The sequence below is a fragment of the Oryzias latipes genome, chromosome 13 (genome assembly GCF_053564925.1).
Source record: "Oryzias latipes strain Hd-rR chromosome 13, Olatipes_Hd-rR_3.1".
Lineage (NCBI taxonomy): Eukaryota > Metazoa > Chordata > Actinopteri > Beloniformes > Adrianichthyidae > Oryzias > Oryzias latipes.
Genome location: NC_136249.1, coordinates 1,436,770 through 1,456,002, shown reverse-complemented (window position 1 = coordinate 1,456,002; position 19,233 = coordinate 1,436,770).

Below are 19,233 nucleotides of genomic sequence, written 5' to 3'. Positions count from 1 at the left end.
CATTGACTGTATGAGAGAACTGGAGTGAGTGACCCCTCCCCCCTGGCATTCCAATTGAGAAGTAAACAGTTATATCTGTCATTTTATTTGTTAGAATAACCATTCTTGCTCCACTTCATGTTTTTATCATGTTCTATATAACATGCTCTTGTTGCCATGTTTTTTTCTGTAGTTTTTTCAAGTCACAGACTGCCCAATCAGATGCCACAATAAAAGTAAGTGGTCTCGCATTGGATTGACAGATTTCATTAAGCCCACTTTCAGTGAAGGAATTGTGGTTTTCCAACAAGATCACTCCTGATTGGCGCAAGTGGTTGCCATAGAAATGCTGACTCAGACTATCTTAGACCAATTACTGCCTACTGACGTCCTCCTGCTCCAACATGACAACTGGCAACTTGTTTGAGCCAGAGGGAATGCCATGGATGACATCATCCTCACTCTCCCATGATGCTACGTACATACGGGTCAGATTCAGGAACGCTCTGAAATTGCTTTTTTGAACGTGCTTTAGCATATAACCAATACTAGTACTTCCAGTTGGAAGAGGCTTGATTTTTTTTCTTCGTGTGAAATCTCAAAGCGTTGGACATCTCCCGAATCTTGCTCTAGTCTTTTTGTTTCACCGTTGTTATTCATTTCCCCCTTCATCATTTCTTTTCAAACAGTTGGTACTTCCTTGTTTTGAAAATGATGCTACCCATACATCACCACCAAAGCTGCGTCCCTGATGGATCGTGGTTCAATGGTCTAACTTTCATCGCGCACTGAAAGTGTTTTTTTTTACTTTTTGTTTGTGTCTGTTCCTGATTCACTTCAATTTAAAGAAACACTCAGAAATGCTGTTCTTCTTCCATCATGTTCTTCTACCATCAGAAAAATGCCACAAGAACATGTCAAAAACACAACTGGGTCTTTAATGAGTTTTTTGATGCAGCTGATGATGCCTCCTCTGGACTCTGGACAGATTCCTGTTAATGGAAAAGAAAAAACATTTTTTACTGAAAATTCTTTTTGCGCGATAAAAAATGTCTTTTGCCATAGAGAAGATCATGCTCCACACCCAATTAAGCTCAGCACTGGACCCGCTGCAGTTTGCATATCGACCAGGCATCGGGGTGGATGACGCCATCTACCTGCAGCAGCGGACCCTGTCTCACCTGGAGTCCCCTGGGAGCCCTGTGAGAGTCATGTTTTTGGATTTCTCCAGTGCTTTCATCACCATCCAGCCATCACTGCTGAGGAGGAAGCTGGAGGTTGCAGGTGTGGACCAACATCTCACTGCCTGGACCATCAACTACCTCACAGACAGGCCACAGTTTGTGAGGCTGCGTGACTGTGTGTCTGATGTGGTGGTCTGCAGCACGGGGGCACCTCAAGGGACTGTGCTCTCCCCATTCCTGTTCACCCTGTACACATCAGACTTCACCTACAACTCCCACCACTGTCATCTGCAGAAGTTCTCAGATGACAGTGCCATTGTGGGCTGTGTATCAGGGGGGATGAGCAGGAGTACAGGGGGGTCATCACTGACTTTGTTAGCTGGTGTGAAGTTAACCACCTGCTGCTTAACACCAGCAAGACAAAGGAGCTGATCCTGGACTTCAAGAGGTCCTCACCATCACAGTCACCGGTGAACATCCAGGGTTCAGACATTGAGGTCGTGGACACATTTAAATATCAGGAGTGTGATGCTGTAGTATCGAGACCCAGCGAGACGAGTGTGGTGAGTCGACTTGGCGGCGCGTAAGCATTTGAACAAACATTTTCGATCTTGTTTCATTTTTCCGCCATATTAAAATATTTCCTGCTAACTAACATAACCTGTTAAGAGTTTTAAGCTTCTGTCAGCCTGGAGGACCTGGAGAATTTCATTGACGAGTGTTTTAATACCTGCAACATGGTGAAGCCCAGAACCGCCACCTCCACCCCCTCCGCCAAGCGTGAACGGCCTGAGGACTCTCCCGGGGCTGTGTCCTCTCCAGGCAGCGGAGTGAGCGACATCCTGGATTCGATTGATAAAAAGCTCTCCAGCTTTGATTGCCGCCTCAATCTGCTGGAGATCCTCCATAGAGAATTTCAAGGTCTGCGGGAGTCTCTGGAATTCAGCCAGCAGCAGGTGCGGGAGCTCGCAGCGGAGAACCAGGCCCTCAGAGAGACCGTCAAGATCCTGGGCAATGACACCGCCCATCTCTCCGAAGAGAACCAATCCATCAAGGAAACCCTCCTGGATCTTCAGTCGAGGAGCATGAGGGACAATCTAGTGATCGCGGGGGTTCCAGAGGAGGCAGGAGAAGACCCAGAGGCCACTGTGAGGTCCTTTTTGGAGGTCCACCTGAAGCTCCCCAAGGAAGAAGTGCAGAAGATCTCTTTCCACAGGGTTCACCGCCTCGGAGGAAGAAGGTCCGACCACCAGCGCCCGCGTCCTATTGTGGCTAAATTCGAACATTTCAAACAGAAGGAGTTGGTGAAGGGCCGCGGACGGGAACTGAGAGGCACGCATTACAGCGTTAATGACCAGTTCCCGGCAGAAATCCTCCGTAGAAGGAAGATCCTGTTCCCGCTGAGGAGGAAGCATCTTGCTGCTGGTTCGAGAGCGATTGTGGCCGTTGACAAACCGGCTGTTCCGGGACCCGGAAATCCCCCCCTGGCTGTGCTGAAGGCTTTCAGATCCGCGCTGAGAACATCTGCGCTGCCCAGAAGAAACCCGCTAAACTTACTTCAATGAATGGAAAACCGGATCATCAATAATCCACACCTCGATCTCAGGAAAACAGTCTTTTTTTTCTTCTTCACCTCAGTCCCACTCATGTTTCTATTGTTGTTTTGTTGTTGTTTTCGTTTTCCCTTCTATCTCTTTTTTTCTTTCCTTTACTCCCCCCCCCCCTCTCCCCCCTCATTATATGTAAATCACCTGGAAGCAACTCATCCTCGGTAAGTATTTATTTATGCACGGAGCGGGCGCGCGCACACACAAGCGCACACAGGGGCGTGCACATGCGATCCCGCACACACACGCCGACATACTGCAATCACCTCACACAAGCCCTCATAGGACGCACGCGACACGCAGCACACATAGCCAGAAAACGTTCACGTGCACAGCGCTTCTCAATGCGGGCACGCGCACACGGACTGGTACACAAGCACTACTTAGCTTTACACCTTTTCAGTCAGAGCAGTTATGAACAGCCTTAACATCGTTAGCTGGAATGTGCGTGGACTTGGCTCTGAGCCAAAGAGACTGAAAGTGTTAAATCACCTGGATGGTCTAAAAGCAGATATAGCTCTACTGCAGGAGACCCATTTATCGGATTCTTTGAATCACCTTATGTGCTGCTTACAATTTCCAGTTATATACTCTGCCAGTTAAAACTCCAAACAACGAGGAGTTGCTGTTTTAATTAATAAAAATCTTAATTTTACTCATAAGGATACAGTTACTGACCCAGAAGGCAGATTTGTAATCATTAATATATCCATTCAGAATAAGGACTTTTGTATAGTGAGTATTTATGGTCCTAATGTTGACGACTCTTCCTTCTTTCACAGATTCTTCACCTCACTCTCAGTTCACTCTGACTCCACAATCATTATAGGAGGAGACGTCAACCTTGTTTTGGACCCTGAACTTGACAGACTCAGCACAGCAGCAAATCAGCGCACATGGCGGTCTGCAAGTATTCTAAAGCAGTACATGAATGATCTGGGTCTCTGCGACGCGTGGCGCTCATGTCACCCAAGCACTAAAGGGTTCACCTTTTTCTCTCCAGTTCACCATTCACACTCCCGTTTAGACTATTTATTAATCAGTAACTCTCTTTTAAAAAATATTCAAAGCTCCAATATCCATCCAAGTATTATCAGTGATCATGCACCAGTTTCTGTAAACATTTCTAGGGAAATATCCACACCCTCTGGTACAACCTGGAGGTTTAATACGTCTCTGTTAAAAGACCAGGAATTTCTTGAATTCTTTAAAAAAAGAGTGGGCAACCTTCTTAGACTTCAACAATACTCCAGACATCCCACCGTGCATTCTTTGGGAAGCAGCAAAGGCAGTCATGAGAGGGAAAATCATTTCTTATTCAACGCACAAAAAACGCAAAGAGAAAGCAGATTTATTAGAATTAGAAAATAAAATCAAAACCCTGGAGACTGCTTATGCTGCTTCTGCACAGGAACACATTCTGGGAGATCTGAAAAATTTAAAGCTGCAGTTAAATGACATCATTAATAAACGAACACAATTTCAAATACAAAGGCTACGACTTGAAAGATTTGAAAACTCTAATAAATCTGGCAAATTTCTGGCTAATCAGCTTAAAATTAACAGAGAAAAATCATCAATCACCTCTATTATGGACCAAACAGGAAATGTCACCCATGACCCGGTCAAAATTAATAACGCATTTGAAAACTTTTATAAAAACTTGTACACACCGCAGATCAATCCGTCAGAGCAAAGTATTGACTCATTTCTTAATAATGTAAACCTACCCAGGCTAAATGAGGATCAAATCACAAACTTAGATTCTCCGCTCTCGCTGTCTGAACTTCATGAAGCTCTGTTACTTATGCCCAATGGTAAAGCACCAGGGCCTAACGGCTTTCCTGCTGAGTTTTACAAAGAATTCTGGGAACAACTGGCACCAACATTTTATAAAACGGTCACATCTATTAATGAGAGCCAATCAATGCCACCTAACATGAACTCAGCCAACATAATTCTTCTTCTAAAACCAGACAAAGATCCCATTAGTCCTTCAAGCCATCGCCCTATTTCTCTAATCAATGCAGATGTAAAAATTATCTGCAAAGCACTAGCACAGAGAATAGAAAAAATCACTCCTCACATAATTCACTTCGACCAAACTGGATTCATCAAAGGCAGACACTCGGATGATAATGTCCGTAGACTAGTTAATATAATAGACTTTGCCACCATTGAAAACCAGGAAATGACGGTACTATCGCTGGATGCTGAAAAAGCCTTTGACAGACTAAATTGGAAGTTCCTTATTGCCGCCCTCCATAAGTTTGGTTTTGGAGAAGCATTCATCAATTGGATCAAAATATTATATCACAACCCCAATGCATCAGTTAGAACTAATAAACAGACTTCAAACAGGTTTTTTCTTGGAAGAGGAACCAGACAGGGCTGCCCACTCTCTCCTTCTCTTTTTGCTATATTCATTGTGCCTCTAGCTGCAGCAATAAGACAGAATGAGAGCATTATAGGAATAAAAACCAAACACAGCCATCACAAAATTAGTCTTTATGCGGATGACATATTACTGTTTTTAAGGAATTTACAATCCGTAAATGAAACAGCAATGATCATAAATGAATTCTCCTCCATATCAGACTATTCCATTAACTGGAATAAGTCTGTTTTATTACCACTCAACAGGAATATGGAACAAAGACTCACAATTCCAGTTAAAACAGGAAATATCAAATATCTGGGTATCTACTTTTCCCCCAAACTATCAGAACTGGTGCAGCTAAACCACACCCCATTACTGAAAAGCATACAGGACGATCTAACACGCTGGACCAACCTGCCTTTGTCCCTTATGGGCAAGGTAGCCACGGTTAAAATGAAAATCTTACCCAAAGTTAATTATCTCTTCTCAATGATTCCCACACGACCGCCATTAAAATGGTTCAAAACATTAGACTCATCCATATCAAGCTTTCTATGGAACAACAAACCTGCAAGAATTAGTCTAAAAACTTTAAAATCTGCAAAAAGCTGTGGAGGATTAGAACTACCTAATTTCCACAAATACTTTCTTGCAAATAGATTACAATACATCTTAAAATGGTTAAAAAATAATCCAGAAACCAACTCATGGTTAGACTTGGAACAGGCGTTATGTGGAAAGATCAACCTTTCACAGCTACCATTTATTAGCCAAACAGTTAAAAAACAGGATTGTTTCAAAAGTATTAATATAAATGCCACCTTAACAGCCTGGTGGGAATTTCTCAAAATATCAAAATCATCAATTCAACCGTGCAAAATGACACCCATCTGGAACAACCCGGACATCCTTATTAACAAAAAAATGATTCACTTCCCAGCTTGGCAAGCAGGGGGCATAAAACAACTAGAGCACGTAATTATTGATAGAAGATTCATAACTCCCCAGGAACTTCAAGACAAACATGGAATAAATAACTTGGAATATCAGCAACTTAAATCAAGTATTACTAAAAAGTATAAAATTAAAGACGACGATTTAAAGCTACCAGATGTAGTTACCACTCTGATTAATTTTTCAATGAATAGAACTCTCTCCAAAATATACAAACTTTTATGTAATTTAGATAACAATATTGCCCTTCCAACAAAAAAATGGGATGCAGATTTGAGCATCAGCACAGATGAAAGCTTCTGGTCAGAACTCTGTCTAAACACCTTTAAACTGACAAAAAGTCCAAATCTGCAGCTAATCCATCTCAAAACTCTTCACAGAATTTACTACACTGGACAAAGGATGTTCAAGATGGGTCTCAGTAACTCAGACATTTGCGAGCACTGTGATAATAATCTACCCGACAGCTACATGCACGCACTGTGGTTCTGCACACCTGTCCAGGCTCTCTGGCAGCAGGTATGTGCCGATTTATCAGTCTGGCTTAAGTTTTCAATCACTGCCTCACCGTCACTTTGTGTGCTTGGTGACATGAGTGCCATCGATATAGAAGAAGGATTAGCATCTAACATTTTCATAACTCTTTGTATTGCCAAAAAAACTATTTTAATAAATTGGAAAAACAAGAAAAATATAAACATAAGTCAACACAGAAATCTGCTGTTTGATCATATCAGCTTGGAAAGAATGTCAGCCCAAAGCTCAAGTAACTTTGAAAGAATTCAGTCTCTCTGGTCTCCTGTGGTTGACTCCATGACTTAGGGGGTGGGGGGCTTGGTCGTCGCTGCTCCTTGCCCTTCTGCCGTGGTTTGGGGTGGGGGTCGGGGCTTCCGGTGCCTGGCGGGGGCGGTGGGGGGCTCCGTTGGTCGGGGGGTCGGGTCCGGTGCCTGGGTGGGGCGGGCTGGGGCGCTGCGTGGTCCTCTGGGCTTGGGTGTGGGGGTGCGTGGTGGGGGGGTGGGGTGGTGGTCTGGCTTGGCTTGGGGGGGTGGTCCCTTTGCCTGTGCTGGGGGGGGTTGGCGGGGGGCCCTGCTCGGGTGGGGGGGGCCCAGCGGCGCCGGATGGGCTGCCCATCTGCACCTGGGGCTGGGATCGGCCCTTCCCTGGCTCTGGGACGGGACGGGACAACCCTCTCGGGGCCCCCGGTCGCTCTGGGTGTCACCCGCTTCGGCTGCGGGGTCTGGGGTGGGGTGGGGTGGGGGGCTTGTCGGCCCTGTCCTGTGGGGGGGCGTTCTGGGGGGGAGGGGGGGCCCATTATTAGTACGGGTCGGGGGGGCTAACGGGTCAGGGTCTCCGCTGAGGCATCAGTGGTTGCCTCGGCCGGTTGGCCTCCTCGGTCCCGTCGAGGCCTGACCAGAGCTCTTCTAGGGCCGGCTGTCTGGGGGTGGGGGCCTGGGCTTGCTCCGGGGGGGGGGGGGGGGGGGGGGCGACGCTTTCTGGCTCCTCTCTCTCTGTGTGGGGCGGGTGGTGCCGGGCCTAGGGTGTCGGCGCCTCCGGGGGTGGGCCCCTGGGCTGGGTGGCCCTGGCCCCTTTGCTGGGGGTGGGCTGGGGGACGGCTGTTTGACCACCGGGGGACAGTCTACCAGCTGTCCCCAACTTACCCCCTTCCTTATATAACCTCATACTAGGGTGAGGGGGTGGGGGGTCTAGCCTGCGATGCGCCTTGGGGGGGGCTACTTGGGAGTGGCCCCCCTCCTATGGTTGCCGTATGGAGTGGGCCCCCCCTCTTTCGGTTTTATTTGCACCTTAGACATGTAGGGTCCTTGGTAGGGGGGGTGCTTGGACATCACTGCAAGCAAGCAGCAGATGTCCTCCTGGCACCCTACCCGCCAATTTTAACCGCACCTTAGACATTCAGGGCCCCTTGGTGTGGAGGGTGAGGGGACATCACTGTGAGTAATCAGGAGATGTCCCCTTAGTGCCCTACTCGCCAATTTTAACTGCACCCCCCTTAGTACACACACCCCTCCCCCTTCAATATATACATTCAAACATAAACACACACACATGCACACAAACACCCTCTCAAGCACCCATACACGCACACACATTTTACAAGGAAGGTGGGACCTGGGTCCATCTGTCCCCTACCCCTTCCCTGGTGGGGGGTGTGGGCCCCTTGGCGATGGCGGCCGTGTCCCTTGGGTGCCGGCTCCCTGGGCCCGGCGGTGCTCTCTCCGCGCGGTGGGGGGGTTCATATTACACCAGAGCCGGGGGTGTTCGTGTCCCTGGGGGGTGAGTCCTGGTCCTTGCCCCTGGGCGCTGGGCCCCGCCAAACTTCCAACATGGCCGAGCCTGGTCGGGCCATATTTATAACACCCCTTGTGGGACGCCCTTTTTTCCCCGGGGTTCCCCCCTCCTGGGCGGGGGCGGCGGGCCCCTGCCTTGCTCCTACCTGGACCAACCGTGGGCCGGGTGGGTGGCTGCCTGTAGTGCGGAGCGGGTCTCCCTTGGGGGGTCCTGGCTCGTACCTGGGGTCGGGGCGGGGGGATGCCCGGAACTCCTGGGTGGTGGTGGGGTGCTCGTCTGGGGCTGTGGGCGTCCCTCTCCGGTGGGGCCCTGCGTTGGGCTCTTCCGGCGCGGCGGGGGGCTGCTTTCCTGGCTGGGCTGGGGCGGCGCTCTCTTTCCCTCTGCGCCTCCCTGCTCTCTGGCTCTGGGGGCCTCGCGGCGGTCCGGCTGGCCCTGGCCTGGGTGGCGGTCTTGGTCGCCCGGGGGGCGGTTGTTCCCTGCCTGTTCCCGTGTGGCGTTGGGGGAATTCCGGCTGCCGCTGCTGCTGCGGCGGGGGTATGGGTGTGGGGGTGGCTGGGCGCTCCTCCTCCTTCTTTTCACATTCCACCATCCATTTTAGAAGAACATAAACACTCACCTGAGCACAGGTGTTGGCTCACCTTTGCACTAATAGTTTGCATGATTGAATGAATGAAAGATTTCACACTAGTTGGTTTAAAGGCATAGGTATGCGTTCGTGAACACTATCTGTTTTGTGTGCATGTTGACATGTGGACATTTTTGCGGCTAGCAGGTGTGTTGATAATATTTGAGTGTGTGGGAACAGGCCCCGCCCTTTTTGTACTACATTTGAACCGTACCGTAACGATAAACAACCAGTAAGCCTGTCTGCTCTATGCTGCTTCATGGTCTTACCCCCTTTCCCCTCCGATTATCACCCTCCTACCCCCCCCCCTCTCTTACGTCCCTCTCTCTTCTTCCCTCCTTTCTTTTTCCGTCCGGTCCAACACCAAAGATTTTCAAACATGATTGAAATTAATAAAGTTTGGCCTCAATTACAGAAGGGGTTTATTCAGACATACCTTTGGTTTGTCTGAAGATGAATAACCCCTCTTGTTAAAATAAAATATGTCCAACACAAGAGGCCCTCAGCTCTCATCTGTTTGCCTAGCTGTTGGACAGGACAAGTTAAAAAAAAAAAAAAAAAAAAAAAAAAAAATATCTGGGTGTTCACCTGAACAACAGACTGGACTGGTCCAACAACACGGATGCTCTGTACAGGAGGGGTCAGAGTCGCCTTCACCTGCTGAGGAGACTGAGGTCCTTTGGCGTGTGCAGACTGCTGCTGAGGACCTTTTACGACACTGTGGTGGCCTCAGTGGTCCTTTATGGAATTGTGTGCTGGGCGGGGGGCAGTGCAGGCAGATACTTGAAGAGGCTTAACAAACTGGTTAGGAAGGCCGGCTCTGTCCTGGGCTGCTCACTTGAGTCCATGGAGGAGGTGGCAGACAGGAGGATGTTAGCTTAGCTAACTTCCATCATGGATGACCCTTCCCACCCCCTACACCAAACTGTAGAGGCGCTGACCAGCTCCTTCAGCACCAGAGCAACAGTCTCTACCAAAGGTGATTCCTCCCCACAGCCATCAGACTGTAAAACACGGTGCTGCAGTGACACATTATGTGCCACACTGTGTTTTTCATTCATTCATTTATTTACTTATTGTTGCAGTTGTTGTTTTCAGTTGTTTTTGTTCTCATACCGGTTGCTTTGGTGTGTATTTGTATTATTGTTTAATTGGTTTAATTTCCTTTATTGTGCAGGTTGCAGGTGTTCTTCTATTCTTTTATAATGTTGCACTGTTAAACCTGAAGGTCACTTTCCCTTTTCCTGAATATCACTTTTGCTATTTGGATGTCTTTTTTCTGCTGCAAACAAAAGAAATTCCCCATCTTGGGATAAATAAAGTCTAATCTTGCCTTATCTTGATACCTGGCTCCAGGCCTCAGTCTTCAAGGCTCCTTCAATTGCTCAAAGTCTAAGCTCCAAAACTCCTTAAAATACCTTTAACCCTTGTGCTATCCTAGGCACTTTAACATTGGGAGTTGGGTCATCTAGACCCACTAGACAGAGCTCTGAACCTTTTTTCTTCAATGATTTGTGATCTTCACTGGTGTCCGTGGATTACATGAAATCTTTCCACCTTTATCCACCTTTGTCATGGTAGGGAGAACACGTCAATGGAAGGGGGGGGGGGGGGGTAGCACAATGGTTAAAACACGCAAAAACAGAAATTAAAGTCCTCATTTTATCTAAATCTCTTGGTTTGTCAGTCAGCCGTCATTTGCCCTCTAGTTTTAATAATTTACTCGCTGGCACAGTGAAACAATTATCATTCCTGCATCATCTGAACTACCATGGCAACAGCTTACCAGGGTCAGACAGGAAAGCATGTTTTTACTGGAGAAAGAGGAGTTTGTCAGTGCATTCCTGCACAACAATTATTTGTCTTAACTCCCCATTCAGGGAATGCCATCTGCAAAATATTTATGCACTTAAAAAATGATGTTGGGATTATTTAGAGGACGATGAACGTCTTCTTCAGTGAGCGATTGGGTTGCACAAATCTTCATTTTCTTTCCACTCTTGGCAGCGTTTGCAGGCTGAAAATCTTTGGGTACAGTTGAACAAATACTTGCAAAGAAATATAACCTCCTTACAAACAGCATCCAGACCAAAGCGGGTTGTGTTATTTTGGCCGACCCTCAAACCAGCTGAGCTGTTGCCAAAGCAAAATCCCACTTTGCACGTGTGCAGACTTCCTGCATGTGCAGAAAGGTAAGTTATCCAATAAGAGAAGAGAATTCAAGAGTAAAATGAAGATATTTGTGCAATGTTCTGAAATTTTACTTCCTTTCAAAGCATCTTCTGCAGATATGCATTGCATTAGGGTACCTTCAGTTGGAGTTGCTTCCCCTCGGCTGCAGAACAATATGTTGGAGACCATAAATATTCCAGCAGTTATGTCACAAAATAATCAGATTTGTCTGTCTTCTAAGATGGCTTTTTTTTTAAAACTAGACACAAACAGGGAATTTCCAAACCCATGAAATGCAAGCCCTGATTGAATGGGTGGACATTTTCAAATTACACTTGCCTGTTACATGTTTACATTTGTAACGCTTGAGTTTTGACATTTCCTTTAACATCTAACTGGAAATTAATTGACCGCAAAAAATGCGGCTGATTAAACGCATCTGCCTTTTTGCCGTAATTGCCTGAGAGCGCCTGCAGTGCGTAATCATGTGAGAATCTCATCACTTCTTACAGATCCGCTGACCTTTGGTTCTGAAAGCGAGGAACTTTATCAAAGCTTGTTGGAAACGACAGCCTGCAGTGGCGATTCACTAAGCAACCAAAAGAAGGTGTTTAATGATGGTTATTTCTTTGGTGATTGACCTGCAGATATCTTGTTTTATGTACATGCTCTGTCATTTTGTTAGAAAAGACCCAAAAAAGGGGACAGTTTCTTTAGATTGATAAAAAGGCCAGTGGTCTGCTTCTCTCCATCTAATGCCTTTGTCCCAACTGCCCTTATGGATACAGGCTGTCTCCGGGCAAAAAATGGGCCAATCTGTACGGAGCACACAGGTGGCCCAGAGGAAATATCAGAGTCATAGACCACTCGATGAGCCCCTAAGGCGTAAATGTTCACGCACATTTTTTCTTCGGACCTCCTGCGAGCAAAAGGGAGCACTCAAACAACATGCAAGTGTGAGTATGGGTGAGGCAGGTGAGACAGAGGCGCGTTGTAGGGATTTTTTCTTTTTTCACCCCCCCAAACTCTGCAGACTGAACCCACAGCTTGTTAGTGCTGTTCAAGTGAAACATGCATGGCAAGCGAAAAGTACCATAAATCGCCAGGAAAAACAGCTTTTTATGCCCGTCTTGGGACAACACAAGACAGTGTAATTTACGTGCTACTTTGAAAACATGCGTAAAAACTGGCTTTTTTGATGGCCAAAATGTTGTTCTTTAAGCCGCTTTTCCTGGCGATTTATGATCATTTAGATTGCCTTAAAGGTGCTCGCTCCTTTTGCCCCCCTTGTGTGTCCCTTGGTTGCAGCCCTGCTATTTGAAATGAGGAAATTAGACAATCAGTTTGGTTTGTGTTGTCATCCTACGGGCACTTACCCCGTGCTTGTGTGCAGCATCTGTGTGCGGGCAATAAGGAGACAGTGCACACACCTCAGTGACGACTGGAGTGCTGTGTTTAGGGAAGGCAAGGCAAGGCAAGTTTATTTGTATAGCACAATTCGTACACAAAGTAATTCAAGGTGCTTCACAAAACAGAAAAATGCATTAAAATCACAATACATCATTGAAATCAACGTAAAATTTACTTTAAAAGAAAAGAAAAAATTTGAAAAATGATTTAAAAATAAAGGAAGGAAAGGAAAGAATACGACCATACGACAGCTGCAGCCGTCCGTCACAAGTGCGTGTAACTTACATTATCCTAACAAATCCTTTTAGTACACTTACCATACAAGCAACAATGTTATGTTCCCTTTTCATGACGTCTATTGAGGTGGCTGGACAAGCCTCAAGACACACCTGTACTCACCTTAAGGCCCAGACAACCCAAAAACCTGCAGCACCCGAATGGGGGTTGACCCACTCTGGTCCATGTGACTAAGTCTTGAACAACAATCGCAGACGTAGCTACAAGGTGTCCGGCACAGAAACCGACAGCATGTCACCAGATGCTGAGGAGCTTAGTGCACAGAAGCCACTGAGTAAATCCAGAGGCAGCTAGAGCTCCAAACTTCATGTAACCCTTAGATTAGTTGGAGAACAACATGCAGAGCTTCGTAGTAAACAGCTGTATCCAAACAATACATCAACAAATACATTCCAAAGTGTTTAAAGTTGTGTGAAAAATGCTTCCTCTGGAATCTAGAGCGGTAAAGAGGCATTACGTAATTCAGCCCTATGCAATTCACACTTTGCAGTGGCATTGAGTCAATAACGTCCTTTTCCAGAATATTCCGAAGCTGTAAATCCTATGAATTATAAATTTCACTTATGGATGCCACTTTAGTAGCAGTTTAGCAACTTGAAAGCTTCTATTGATCCATGCTTTATATTGCATTAAACTGTGAAATGAAACAGTTAATTATTTTCCCAGATCAGAGTAATTACCATCTGCTCGAGAGACTGCATAATCAGTTTGATTGAATGTGGTGTTCATCTCAATATTTGAGAAAGTTCAATATTTTAGCAAAGCAAAAGCTATCGTAATCAACCTCAAAACCCAAATGGACCACAGTCACATTCAGAAGGATGTTTTGTGGTACTACTTTTGTTTCTTAGTGTTTTTAATCCATGGTGACTAACTGGAATCATTTTATTCAGGTGGATCAGGGTTCACCAGCCTGGTCTGCGACAGAGTTCAGATTCACACTTTCCATAAGTAAAACACCTGGAAAAACCATATTCAGACCTAGTAGAACAGTGTAAAAAATGTCTCAATCTCCAAAAGGCATCTGCTCTTACTCAAAAAGAAAAAAAAAGAAACCAAGATTTTTCAAAATGATTCTGAAAATTAGATTTTGGTCTAAATGGATGAAATATCTTCAACATTGTTTCTGTATTTATTACTTGACGTTGCCTTTTCATTCATTTTGGGAAGAGCTGGATTTAGAGGCTGAAGGATTACACACCGTTTAGGTGAAGGGCCCACCATGCTTCTTTGGGGGGAGTTTCACTAACAAAAGGTGTCTTGAATTGATGAATGGCCTGCTGCCAATGTGTTTCATCACTAAAATGATTTGCAAGTTTCCTGGTTCCAGTCCCCAGTCTGGAGAAAATACAGGGTTGTGTCAGGGAGAACATCCGACGTAGAACTCTCTGCCAAACCAGCTGTGCAAATAAGTGAAAGCTAATTCACTGTGGTGACCCCTGAAAAGATATGCAGAAAGGTGAACTACAAACAAAACTATGAAGCTTTATTGACTGGCTTCAAGTATCTCACAGTTCAATTTCAAAGTCCCACTTGAATCATCTTTTGATCTATTTTCAACATTTACGGTCTTTTAATTATAATTTTGCTGTTTTTAGCCAAAATCAAAAAACCCGTGTAGTTTTCTAGGACTTAGTTTCTCAGGACAGCAGTGGTTCATCAGAAATTCCCCCCCCTGAGTTGTGGGCAGGACTGTTGGCACAGAATAAGCTTCTGGTTATTTCCCATTATCTCTTTGTTTACTCTCTCCCATTAGCTTACAGTCCCTCAAAACGCCAAGCTAACATTAGCGGTGCAACAGAAATGGTGATCAATATCAGATCTATCCATCCGTCCAGTTCTGATCCAGATTCCAGCTCAGACCAGGAAAACAGAGACATTCATGGATCTGTGTGTCTGCAGGTGGAGGATCGGAATGGAGCAGAGCAGGGAGACTGTGGACCAGGATTTCATGTAATCCATGGACACCAGTGAAGATCACAAATCATTGAAGAAAAAAGGTTCAGAGCACTGTCTAGTGGGTCTAGATGACCCAACTCCCAATGGTAAAGTGCCTAGGATAGCACAAGGGTTACAGACCCTCTCCAATGAGAATCATGTTTTTGGAGTTTGTGACATATTCTATGTTAAAGGACATGTGTAAAATGATTTAAGATTCTAACTGCATTTCTGAGTTTTTCTCTTTAGAAATCGTGTTAGATCAGGAGCAGAGGAAACCCGGATGTTTGAAGAGCTCAAACTTATGACGCAGCTTCTGCTGACGGCGGGACAGTCTTGATGTTTCTGCTTTAATTCTAAATTCTCCACTTGCAGACAAAAAGGTCAATGTACGCTTTCCTTTCCTTGTCTGAGCTGGCATCTAGCTCTAAACTGAGGCGCTTGTCACTAGCAGTAGAGCGGGGGGGTCAAACTCATTTTCACAGAGGGCCACATCCGCATAGTGGTTCCCCTCAAGGGGCCAGATATAACTAATGCATGAAACTAAATGTAATGAAAAAATAAATGTAACTACTTCTTCATGTTGAATAACTCATAATTTATTTATTACAACTCTTTAAAGTGACAATTACAGCTGCATAGGAAACTTATGTTTGCTTGTTACTTGAGCATAAATCCTTTGAAATTTGATTCTATATATAGCCTAACCTATATGGACAGTGTTTGAGTCCTAATGTGTAGTTGCCCATTCCAATAGCTTCAGTTCAATTCCCCCTAGATATGAATAAATACACACCAATTTTTATTTTTTATTTCAAAAAAAGAAAAAACTTTTGTGCTCTCGTGGGCCACATTTGCCCCCCGGGCCTTGAATTTGACACATGTGCAGTAGAGGATGTGAACAAAGGCATCCTGAGAAATTAGCTCGGCTAATTTTCATGTCAACAGCCTCAGCCCAAAAGCACATTTCTAATGGGCTCCTGTTGCTCTGCAGAAAATAGGTCTTTAAAACGACGCAGGATTTTGGCATAAGTCTGCATAATCATAGAAGACCACTAGGAACAATTTTACAATTAAAAACAGGTTTTTAAGCTTCTGCCTACAGTCACTGCAAAAGGTTCACTTGTAACTCTTTACCACAAAAAAACCCTTCAGCTTTTTCAAAACAAACATCATCATCCAATCAGTGATATCCCAAAGTGAACCTTTTGCGGATTCTCACTTTGTTTCATTTTTGAACATTTCATTAAGATTTTTTTGAATATTTTTCATTTTTTGAAATATTTATCCTTTTCTGTTTTAGTGTCAGTTTTTTATTTATTTATTCATAAATATGTGTTGTTTTGTTGATTGTCATTGTGATTGTTAATGTTTTTGTGATGAGTGATTTGTTGTTGTGTTTTGCACTCTGTAAGGAAGAGACAAAGAACAATGTTTTTCCAGAGCATTCTTCCTAGAATGTTTCACCAATGCTGCCAGGGAAAGTGTGACAGTATTGATTCCCTTTGTTTGTACAGCCACATATAGAGCTGCTTGATTGAACAATCGAAAAACTGGACGCACATTAGCATACCAAGTGGCTCAAGATGGGCCGGCTACTGCTGGCCGTGTTTGTTTCCACTCCATTGGTGCTCAGTCTGTTACAGTGGCAGATGGATGGTTTTCAGAGACCGTCCCACACACTCTCACTCTGTTTCTGCAGTTTTGCCCCGGATTCTGCCTGTTTTAACTCTGGGATAGAAACTTCTAAATAAAAACTTTTAATATATATAAGTAGGCGTCAGTGGCTCAGGCGGTTGAGCAGGTCGTCCAACGATCAAAGGGTCGGCGGTTCGATCCCCGCTCCCCCCAGTCAACTGTCGTTGTGTCCTTGGGCAAGACACTTCACCCTCCTTGCCTCCAGTGTGGTTCCACTGGTGTGTGAATGTGTATGAATGATCCTGGTGATGGTCAGAGGGGCCGTAGGCGCGAAATGGCAGCCACGCCTCTGTCAGTCTGCCCCAGGGCAGCTGTGGCTACACCAGTAGCTACCATCACCAAGTATGAATGAGGAGTGAATGAATAATGGACACAATGTAAGCGCTTTGAGTGTCTTGAAAAGCGCAGATAAATCTAATCCATTATTATTATTATTATTATTATTTAGGCCTTGGTCAAAACTGTCCTTTCGGGTGAACACGGGCAAAAATTGGGCAAACCTGTTTGGAGCATACAGGTGGCCCGCATGAAATTTTGAAGATCGTAGATTGCTTAGTGAGCCCGTAAATATTCATGCACATTTTTCTATGGCCGTGCTATGGGTGACAGGTTGTAGTTACCACTTATAAAACACACTAGGGTAAGTAAAAGCTAAGTAAGTGAAATATGTAGTTTGTGTAGGCATCCTACAGGCACTTCAGATGGGGACGGGGTGTGCACACTATCATGTGCACACCCCGTGGATGCAGCAATTGCGCGGGGTCCATAAGGGGCCTGAACGCCACACCTTACTAATGACGAGAGCATGGAGTAAGGGCACAGTATCACCCGCACATCATGACTGTGTGTAACTTTGTGTAAATACTTCACAATACTTTTCCAACACCCACAACAATGGTACCTTACATTTTCACACCATCCTTTGAGGTAGACGCATGTGCCTCAAGGGAAATGCAAGACAAACTTAAACCCCACCTGTCCCAACTCCCAATGTTAACCTAGATGACCCCACTCCCAACGTTAAAGTACCTAAGATAGCACAAGGGTCAACATTGGGAGTTGGGTCATCTAGACCCACTAGACAGTGCGCTGAACCTTTTTTCTTCAATGATTTGTGATCTTCACTGGTGTCCATGGATTACATGAAATCTTTCCACCTTTATCCACCTTTGTCATGGTAGGAAGAACACCTCAATGGAAGGGGGGGGGGGGTCATCTAAGATAGCACAACGGTTAAAGAAAACAAAATAAATAGAAATCTGGGTGACGATGCTGATAATCAAAGTATTAAGTAACTATTAAATTTTTTTTTTCTTTTCCTGTGTTTACATCCTTCATTTTCTTGATGTGAAATCACCTGTGGAAGATTAAAAAAAAAACAACCCGTGCAAGAGCTTTACCTTTTTAAAATCGTTCCCGCTCTTTGGTTGGCATTTTCAGATTTAGAAGAGTCTGACAACAAATCAGAGGAGCACAAAGTAAAGAAGTTTTCTTTTGGCAAAGCACTTATCTTCTAGCAGTACAGCTCAGTGGAGGCCGCTGAACTGGCAGCTGTTTGGGATGAATGTGCACAACTGTGCAAAAATGAAGCAGGCCAATGCTGGGGGAGACATTATGCACACTCAGCAGAACCCTGCATTATCTCAGAGTCTGTGTCACTCGGGCCACCATGGTCCATGAATGCACATAGTGATGATGCAGTGCTGCCGCTGCCGAGTAATGCTTTTGCTTGTGTGGCGGGAGCGACCACCTTGGGGGCTTGCGGTTCTGGGAAGTGGATGTGGAACAATCAGGGCTTCACACTGTCCATGCCTCCCTGCAGCCTCTTTATGTGTCTAGCATCTGCTTGAGCTTAGCCGGTGTCGGAGCGGGGGTGGGGACACCACCATGCTTGTCTGTCTGTGCATGGTGAAAGACAAATACAGAGTGTGGGTGTTTGCGTGAGCATGCGCCTCAAACCGACAGTTTTGTCGTAGTTGTCATAGGAAAAGTGTGTGGTGTTCATCAAATTTGTGCAATCGCACACATAAGAAAAAAAATGGGGGGGAGGGAGGTAGGGGAGCAGCCTGCCACACCCAACCTCTTTGCATCCTTCTCCTACCTTTTTTCCTCTCTTTTTCTGCTTCTTTCTCACACACTCCTCCTCCACTTGCTCCTCTACTCTGGTGTTTCCATGAGAACAGAGAGAGCTGGGTACTGAAGGGAGGGTAGGTGGGTGGTTTGGTGGTGCTCGTGACGTATCCTAAAAGCAGAAAGTGTGCATGTGTGTCTAACATGCTCGCATCAGTGTGCATGGCCGCCCTCTTTCACACATCTCTGCTGGCAGGAGCTGCTCTCGGCTGGGCCAGCAAACCTTGCTTTTGGCACCAGAAACTTCCAGTCTGAGATCCAGAGTTTGACATAAATAATAATTAAAAATAATAATCTTCTGTGTGAAGGAAGGATGATGGAGATGAGTGATGGCTAAAAGTGAGTGGAGGTATCCTGTCCCTTATGAAGAGATGTTCTTTTCTGGGTGGGGTCGCATGCTGACAGGGAGGAGGGCGAGAAGATGAAGAGAGGAGTGCTAATCTAAAGGAGATGGGGATCATCGCTGTGAGAGAAAAGGAGGAGGAGAGGATGAGGAGGAGAAGAAAGGCGGAGAGAGGGATGGAGGCAGAAGGGAGGGGTTTTAAAGGGTGG